We start from the raw sequence: 9,019 nt of genomic DNA, 5'->3' as shown, positions 1-9,019 counted from the left end.
TGCAAGTCCTCCATCGATTAGAACGCGCATAAATTCCTTTAGATAAAAATACTTTTTAAGTCCGCGCAAACTCTCATGCACCGCGTGGCGTACCTCTTCATCATAACGAAACATCTTTCCTCCCATTGCGTCTTTGAGTGGTCCAAACATTCGAAAATCACCTGTGACAAGGTCTGGTGAGTATCGTGGATGACAAAGACACTCAAAATGCAGTTCTATGATCGTTGCAACTGTCGTACGGGCAGTGTGGGGCCTTGAATTATCACGTAGCAAAAGGACACCTGCTGACAGCAATCCACGTCACTATGATTTGATTGCAGGTCGCAGATGATTTTTTAGGAGATCTGTGTATGATGCACTGGTGGCAGTGGTCCCTCTTGGCATAATGCTGCAAAATGACGCCTTTTTCGTCCCAAAAGAGAGTCAGCATAACCTTCTTTGCTGATGGTTCTGTTCGAAACTTCTTTGGTTTTGGTGATGAGGAATAGCATCATTCCTTGCTCGCTCTCTTAGTTTCCGGTTGGTGGAGGTGAACCCAGGTTTCGTCCCCAGTAACGATTCTTGCAAGGAAGCCATCACCTTCTCGTTCAAAGCATCGAAGAAGTTCTTCACAAGCATCAACACGTCGTTCTCTCATTTCAGGAGTCAGCTGCCGTGGCACCCATCTTGCAGACACTTTGTGAAACTGGAGCACATCATGCACAATGTGGTGTGCTGACCCACGACTTATCTGTAAACATGCTGCAAAGTCATTCAGTGTCACTCGGCGATTTTCCTTCACTATGGCTTCAACTGCTGCAATGTTCTGTGGAGTCACAACTCGTTGTGCCTGACCTAAACTAGGAGCATCTTCCACTGAAGTCACACCATTTGCTAACTTCCTACTCCATTCGTAGACTTGCTGCTGTGACAAGCATGCATCACCGTACTGAACCTTCATTCGTCGATAAATTTCGATAGGTTTCACACCTTCATTACGCAAAAACCGAATAACAGAACGCTCTTCTTGCCTGGTGCAAGTCACAGATGGGGCGTCAATCTTTGTACTGATACTGCGACGGTACGTGTACGTCTGCACTATGCTGCCACCTACAGGCCATTCTGCACGCTGTTTGTAGCGCGCTTACCAACTTACATGATAATGGCGCCAAATTTCGATTTGTTATTAGAAATTTAAGGTTTTCATTCGATTCCCCTCGTAGAAGATTCATACTAACAGGACTTCTTCTCCAGAAATGACAGGTATTTTTTTTTCTTTTTTTTCCATTTTGTTCGTTGTTGATCGTTGTGTTTGGTCGTTGCGGACGTCACGTAACAGCCGTTCAAGTTCGTTGTTGATCCTTTCACTTAGTTTTTTATTACAGAGACCAAACAGCTCTCTGACCGAACACGCTGAGCTACCGTGCCGGCGGCGTTTGAACCATGTCGACCTAATGGTTCAAGGCCATCGATATCGCAGCACAGCAGCACCGACCGCAAGGTGTAGCTGAGGCTATCGTTGTCGCTGTAAACCGAAGGCAACGGATCAGTGTGACTTGAGCAGACATGCAGGACGCCACGCAGACGTATGCGCGAACCGTACCGTCAAATCGGTGAGTTGGACACGGGGCGCAGTATTGGCACCAGAGATGTATCCATGCGGGAAATTTCTGCTCGTGTTTCGTCAGTGCAACGGATGTGTGAAGAATGGTTCACTGAAGGCTGTAGAACACGACGAGATCGATCAGGTCGAACCACCCAGATGGCCCCCCCCCCCCCCCCAGTAGATGACACCACATCCTATAGGTATTCCAGGACATTTCTGCGCTCTCCCACTCGCTGGCACAACAGTGTAACAATATCAGGGGTGGTGACAGTCCGACGCCGTTTATTACGGGAAGGCTTACATGCGTGTTTTCCAATTCTCCGCGTACCTTTGACGAAAGAGCGGAAATATGCTAGACAGCAAAGGTGTATGTCACGACATCACTGAGGACAGGAACGGCATCAGGTAGTGTTCTCGGAGGAGTCCAGATTCTGTTTGTTTGAAAATGATGACCACATTTTGGTTCCCATACAGGGGTTGCGCAATCACAGTAACTGCCATTGCGCAAGTTGTACAGCACCAACTCAAGGCCTTATGGTGTGTGTAGTGCCACTGAGTTCAACCACCAACAGTTGGTGTGCGACCAGGGCAGTGTAACCACTGTGACGTGGGTGAAAGATATCTTGAGACCCATAGCCATTCACTTTCTGCACAACACACTAGAGGCCATTTTTCAGCAAGCCAATGCACAACCACATGTTGCTGCACGAACACGTGCCTTCTTGGTGTCACAGGATGACAGACTTTTTGCCTGGTCCACCTGATCACGAGACTTGTCGCCAATCGGGAATGTGTGAGACATGACGAAACGGCTGGAGCAACGCTGCGAGCCAATGCCAACCATCACAGATGAACTATGGAGCCAGATCAATGCAGCATGGATTGCTATACAAGAGCACGCAATTCGCGCCTGATACTCGTCGATGCCATCGCGCAAGGAACTGGGTGTCACAGCGCAACGCTGACCCAGTGCCTACAAGGCCACAGGACACATGCTGAACCGAGGTGACTGAAATGCTAATCATGTCTGCAGAACATAGTAATGTACATGTGCTATAATTGTGAACGTCCTATCTCTAGTCGTTCTACATGTTTTTCCTTTTCTGAACGTGAGTGTAGTTCTAGTGTCTGATGTGCATTGCTACGTGCATAGTGTCCATACTTCGATGTTGAACTCAGTTCCATCACTACGAAGTAGCTTAATTCGTAGCATAGATTTCAAGATCGAGAATAATTTCCTGATTTCATTTGAATTGAAGATTTTTTTTCGGAGCTGCTCATCATCATCGAGAAATATATTTACCGTAGACTTGCTGCTGTGACAAGCATGCATCACCGTACTGAACCTTCATTCGTCGATGAATTTCGATAGGATTCACACCTTCACTACGCAAAAACCGAATAACAGAACGCTCTTCTTGCCTGGTGCAAGTCGCAGATGGGGCGTCCATCTTTATACTGATACTGCAACGGTACGTGTACGTCTGCACTATGCTGCCACCTACAGACCATTCTGCACGCTGTTTATAGCGCGCTTACCAACTTACCTGATAACGGCGCGAAATTTCGATTTGTTATTAGAAATTTAAGGTTTTCATTTGATTCCCCTCGTAGAAGATTCATATTAACAGGACTTGTAGAACACGAGACAGTCCTCAAAACCAAGAGATAGATATTTTACACAAGGTACAGTAAGAGCAAAATCTTCAAGTTCACAACTTGTGTTTACTTTCTGACATAGCCTGCCGGATATTTAAAATTTTTGGCCATTGGGAAAACAGTCCAGTAGTTTGTCTTCGCAACCAGAATTGCTGGAAATTTCTTATTTATTACAAATAACGGCGAATGCTGCAGGTAATACATCTCATATATTAATTAGAAAGACACAGAATTTTTAGAAAACAAAAGATGAGAAGAAATCGTTCCCTTTACAGTTCATGACGCTTTCAGCTAAACTACAAATTTAATAAGGTATTAGTGTATCTACGTATGGTAGACACTGTCTGAAGATTTTATCTACAAGTGTCATTATATTATATTTAAGTATGACAATTTGTATCAGTACGACGTGTATTTGATAGATCACCATTGTACCGTAACGCTGAAATGGTGTACTTTCATTGTATACAACTCATAACAGTGAAAACATCAAATACAGGACGCCTTTATCTACTGATATGCACTTCCCTGTCATTTTATTACAACAAAATGTAGCTCAAAAGTCTCGTTATCGAAACGTCATCAATTTGCTGATGCTTTGGAACAGCTTGTTTAAAAATGGTTCAAATGGCCCTGAGCACTGTGGGACTTAACTGCTGAGGTCATCAGTCCCCTTGTACTTAGAACTACTTAAACCTAACTAACCTAAGGACATCACACACATCCATGCGTGAGGCAGGATTCGAACCTGTGACAGTAGCGGTCGCGCGGTTCCAGACTGTAGCTCCTAGAACCGCTCGCCCACTCCGAGCGGCGAACAGGTTGTATTCATACTCTATGAGAATGAAAATCCCTCTAATACGTAGTTTAATCCATATAATATGGCGTCTAGTAAGTTCTGCTTGTGACGTGAAACGATGTCGCACCTCATTGGCCATGTTCCTCACCACGAGGCAGAAGTTTGACATTCTTACGCCACGCATTGTTGTAGAAAACTGAATTTCACGAGAGCCAGCGAGATATACGGGCCGTGCAACGAACTTGTAACGTCACGCTAGTCGGCTTGTCGGCCAAACTTCGCGAACCTTCGGCTCCGTATAGGGCCCACGAGAAATCAATATGTAATTAAAAACGTATCTACTAACGATCATAAATTTCTCGTGCGCAATCGAGAGCTTACGTACGTTTGGCCCAACATTAGAGAATTATTAAATTCGTCTGAAATAGTTAATCGCTTCCCACTGGAGACGGCTGCTGGCACTCGTAAGACCTGCAGTGTCACGTGCCGTGACGTGCGAGCCACGTCCTGTCTTTCTAGTGGCCGGCCGGCGTGGCCGAGCAGTTCTAGGCACTACAGTCCGGAAACGCGCGACTGCTACGGTCGCAGGTTCGAATTCGGCCTCGGGCATGGATGTGTGTGATGTCCTTAGGTTAGTTAGGTTTAAGTATTTCTAAGTTCTAGGGGACTGATGACCTCAGAAGTTAAGTCCCATAGTGCTCAGAGCCCTTTGAACCATTTCAAATGATCCGGGTGAAATGCACAGATTAAGCCAAGAACATGCACCGACCTCAATACGTGAAGAAGCATAACGAAATTGAAAATGTGCATCATCCATCCAAAAACTAGCAGCAGAGTGATCCTAAAACACAAAAGCAGAGCCCAGATAGGCTGCCGGTGGTCACGTTGACTCAAACCGAAATTTTAGCCCTGAGTATTGTGACTGAGTCCCTGAGCTCCGCGAGACACTCCACGCACGCGTACACCAAGTAATATGCCACACACAGTGAGGCAATGCAGTCTGTCACAGCTAGCATACTTCGGAAGGAATCGCAGAAGCGGTAAGGAAATCAGCGCACAGTTAGGGAAGAGGTTACAGCGGTACAAGCGTTATTTTTAAGAAATAATTGTCAGTACTGGGTAGGTACTCTCCCCTGTCACATGTTCACGACGTCGCTCCCTGTATTAGTTTCTCATGTACGGTTGTCTGCATTAGATCAGATATGGGAGAGAACAAATTACGTAATGTTTCTGAAGAGTGAGTCTTAATGCTATAGGAAAACATATGTCAAGCATCTGAAACGATCAACGATCGGAAAATTTCTTCTTCCGCCTGAGGCATAATTTTCAGTCCAGTTTAGTATCATTACCCATGAGGTGTCATTCCGTTCTGCCATTTATGTGGAATTATATATGACAATTTCGTTGTACCTCGTCACTGTAACATGGATCGATGTCTTTGTTCTCAACATATGCTCTTATAGTACTGTATTTCTGTCTGAGGTAATACGCAATACCTCTGTTACACAGTCGATTTAGCAATCGGTCGAAAGTCCTTCCGAAATGTTTTACTTGCTGAAAAGATTATTGATTCGTTACTCTGATTTAGCATTAAAATCGGAAATTAGGAGATGTTCATTTACAATCTATCATGGAAGGCGGCCACTGGTTGTGGAGGTAACATTATTAATACTGATCAAGAGTAGTGAGCAACGTGATTCAGTTGATTACCGATGAACGCCCAGAATTTGATACTTGATGAATGCCAGAATGACATTCCAGTTCACTTCACCATGAAGGATCCGCTCTGTGGTTCGAGTCGGTTCCATTTGAAGTCGTTCCTGCTTAATCAATGTTAATTCGTGCTGCACTCCCCTCCTTCCTCTACTGCTACTTTTGTTTTACATTTCTTCTCTCACGGCTTCTTCAATCCAGATGGTATGTGTTGTTTCAGACGGACATTGCCGTTTACTGGTTCGGTGAAATATGAAAATTGTTATTCTAGGTAATTGTTTTTGCCATTAGTTTTTCCTGTATTTTGTGGGATATATTTGCAATTAAGTTATTTATCCTCAAATGAGCCTACAAGCCGGTAAACAATTTTCATCATCTGAAATGAAACACCATTGTTTAATGTAGAACAGTCCGACATATTTTTTACATATCAGTTCTATGAACTGTGGGAAGCCGGCCGGAGTGGCCGTGCGGTTCTACGCGCTACAGTCTGGAGCCAAGCGACCGCTACGGTCGCAGGTTCGAATCCTGCCTCGGGCATGGATGTGTGTGATGTCCTTAGATTGGTTAGGTTTAATTAGTTCTACGTTCTAGGTGACTGATGACCTCAGACGTTAAGTCGCATAGTGAAAAAAAAAGAGAAAGAAATAAGAACTGCGAGAATACGCCATAATAAAGTGGAAATACACTCCTGGAAATTGAAATAAGAACACCGTGAATTCATTGTCCCAGGAAGGGGAAACTTTATTGACACATTCCTGGGGTCAGATACATCACATGATCACACTGACAGAACCACAGGCACATAGACACAGGCAACAGAGCATGCACAATGTCGGCACTAGTACAGTGTATATCCACCTTTCGCAGCAATGCAGGCTGCTATTCTCCCATGGAGACGATCGTAGAGATGCTGGATGTAGTCCTGTGGAACGGCTTGCCGTGCCATTTCCACCTGGCGCCTCAGTTGGACCAGCGTTCGTGCTGGACGTGCAGACCGCGTGAGACGACGCTTCATCCAGTCCCAAACATGCTCAATGGGGGACAGATCCGGAGATCTTGCTGGCCAGGGTAGTTGACTTACACCTTCTAGAGCACGTTGGGTGGCACGGGATACATGCGGACGTGCATTGTCCTGTTGGAACAGCAAGTTCCCTTGCCGGTCTAGGAATGGTAGAACGATGGGTTCGATGACGGTTTGGATGTACCGTGCACTATTCAGTGTCCCCTCGACGATCACCAGTGGTGTACGGCCAGTGTAGGAGATCGCTCCCCACACCATGATGCCGGGTTTTGGCCCTGTGTGCCTCGGTCGTATGCAGTCCTGATTGTGGCGCTCACCTGCACGGCGCCAAACACGCATACGACCATCATTGGCACCAAGGCAGAAGCGACTCTCATCGCTGAAGACGACACGTCTCCATTCGTCCCTCCATTCACGCCTGTCGCGACATCACTGGAGGCGGGCTGCACGATGGTGGGGCGTGAGCGGAAGACGGCCTAACGGTGTGCGGGACCGTAGCCCAGCTTCATGGAGACGGTTGCGAATGGTCCTCGCCGATACCCCAGGAGCAACAGTGTCCCTAATTTGCTGGGAAGTGGCGGTGCGGTCCCCTACGGCACTGCGTAGGATCCTACGGTCTTGGCGTGCATCCGTGCGTCGCTGCGGTCCGGTCCCAGGTCGACGGGCACGTGCACCTTCCGCCGACCACTGGCGACAACATCGATGTACTGTGGAGACCTCATGCCCCACGTGTTGAGCAATTCGGCGGTACGTCCACCCGGCCTCCCGCATGCCCACTATACGCCCGCGCTCAAAGTCCGTCAACTGCACATACGGTTCACGTCCACGCTGTCGCGGCATGCTACCAGTGTTAAAGACTGCGATGGAGCTTCGTATGCCACGGCAAACTGGCTGACACTGACGGCGGCGGTGCACAAATGCTGCGCAGCTAGCGGCATTCGACGACCAACACCGCGGTTCCTGGTGTGTCCGCTGTGCCGTGCGTGTGATCATTGCTTGTACAGCCCTCTCGCAGTGTCCGGAGCAAGTATGGTGGGTCTGACACACCGGTGTCAATGTGTTCTTTTTTCCATTTCCAGGAGTGTAGATATCTTCAGTATGTATAAGAAAAATAAATGAGATTCGTCATTTGGAAATGTCCATCTTTTGCATCATGCTTTGCAAGAATTAGTTGCTTAAATTTAATGATACATCATAAAATGGTTCAAGAAGTCTCAGGCTGCAAAACACAGACATACATGTATGTTTGCATGTAAGTTTCATATCATCTTCTAGCGTACTGTATCAATTTCACCCAAACAAATTTCAACCAAATTTGATACATATAAATCTCATTGTCTGGGAAGAAGTACTGTGGCTGTGGAACTGTCTACCTTCCAGAGAGGAAAAGAGTTGGTAACGCCTGATATCTAGGCTGACCTGCATAACTGGTGTCTTGTATGCGTAGTATCAGAATGTATTCTGCGGGGTTATATGTGCAGATGAAGCAAGGAATGGAAGGGAACAAGGAAAAGATGGATGGAGAGAGCGAGCACGAGAAGATGGACAGAGGGAGGGGTGAGGTAGACTGGAGTAAATAATTACCTCGTCAGTGCCGAGTATTTAGCTATTACAGAAGTAAAACTAGCCCACGAAACACAGCATATGTCTTAAGACATCTTAGAATCCATGCACCCAAAGTTACATCATCTGCATCCTGGATATATGCTAAAAGTAGGCTCCTCTATCTCATCGGACATGAAATATTTTCCACGCCGGTTTTTTATTTTGACGACCCAGTACTGTGTAATAAGTGATAAGATTATCAAGTACTGATCTGTAATGGTCCTGTGGAGATCAAGAAGCACGTCCACAAATGCAGAGTGTCAATTACTGTAAGCACAGTTTCTATAAACACAACGGTTTTGCATTATGTTCGTGTTTTTTTGGCTGAGCCACGAGGTCCAGAAGCGGCGTAAGCTAGAGCACACTGAAAAAAGATAAGAGAGGATACCAGCCGGCCGCGGTGGTCTCGCGGTTCTAGGCGCGCAGTCCGGAACCGTGCGACTGCTACGGTCGCAGGTTCGAATCCTGCCTCGGGCATGGATGTCTGTGATGTCCTTAGGTTAGTTAGGTTTAAGTAGTTCTAAGTTCTAGGGGACTGATAACCACAGCAGTTGAGTCCCATAGTGCTCAGAGCCATTTAAGAGAGGATACCCGCCGTGTGCCGCACTCGGGCTTGCAGCGTGTACACAGCAGG

This window comes from Schistocerca americana, chromosome 4, assembly GCF_021461395.2.
Source record: "Schistocerca americana isolate TAMUIC-IGC-003095 chromosome 4, iqSchAmer2.1, whole genome shotgun sequence".
Lineage (NCBI taxonomy): Eukaryota > Metazoa > Arthropoda > Insecta > Orthoptera > Acrididae > Schistocerca > Schistocerca americana.
This window is presented reverse-complemented; position numbering follows the sequence as displayed.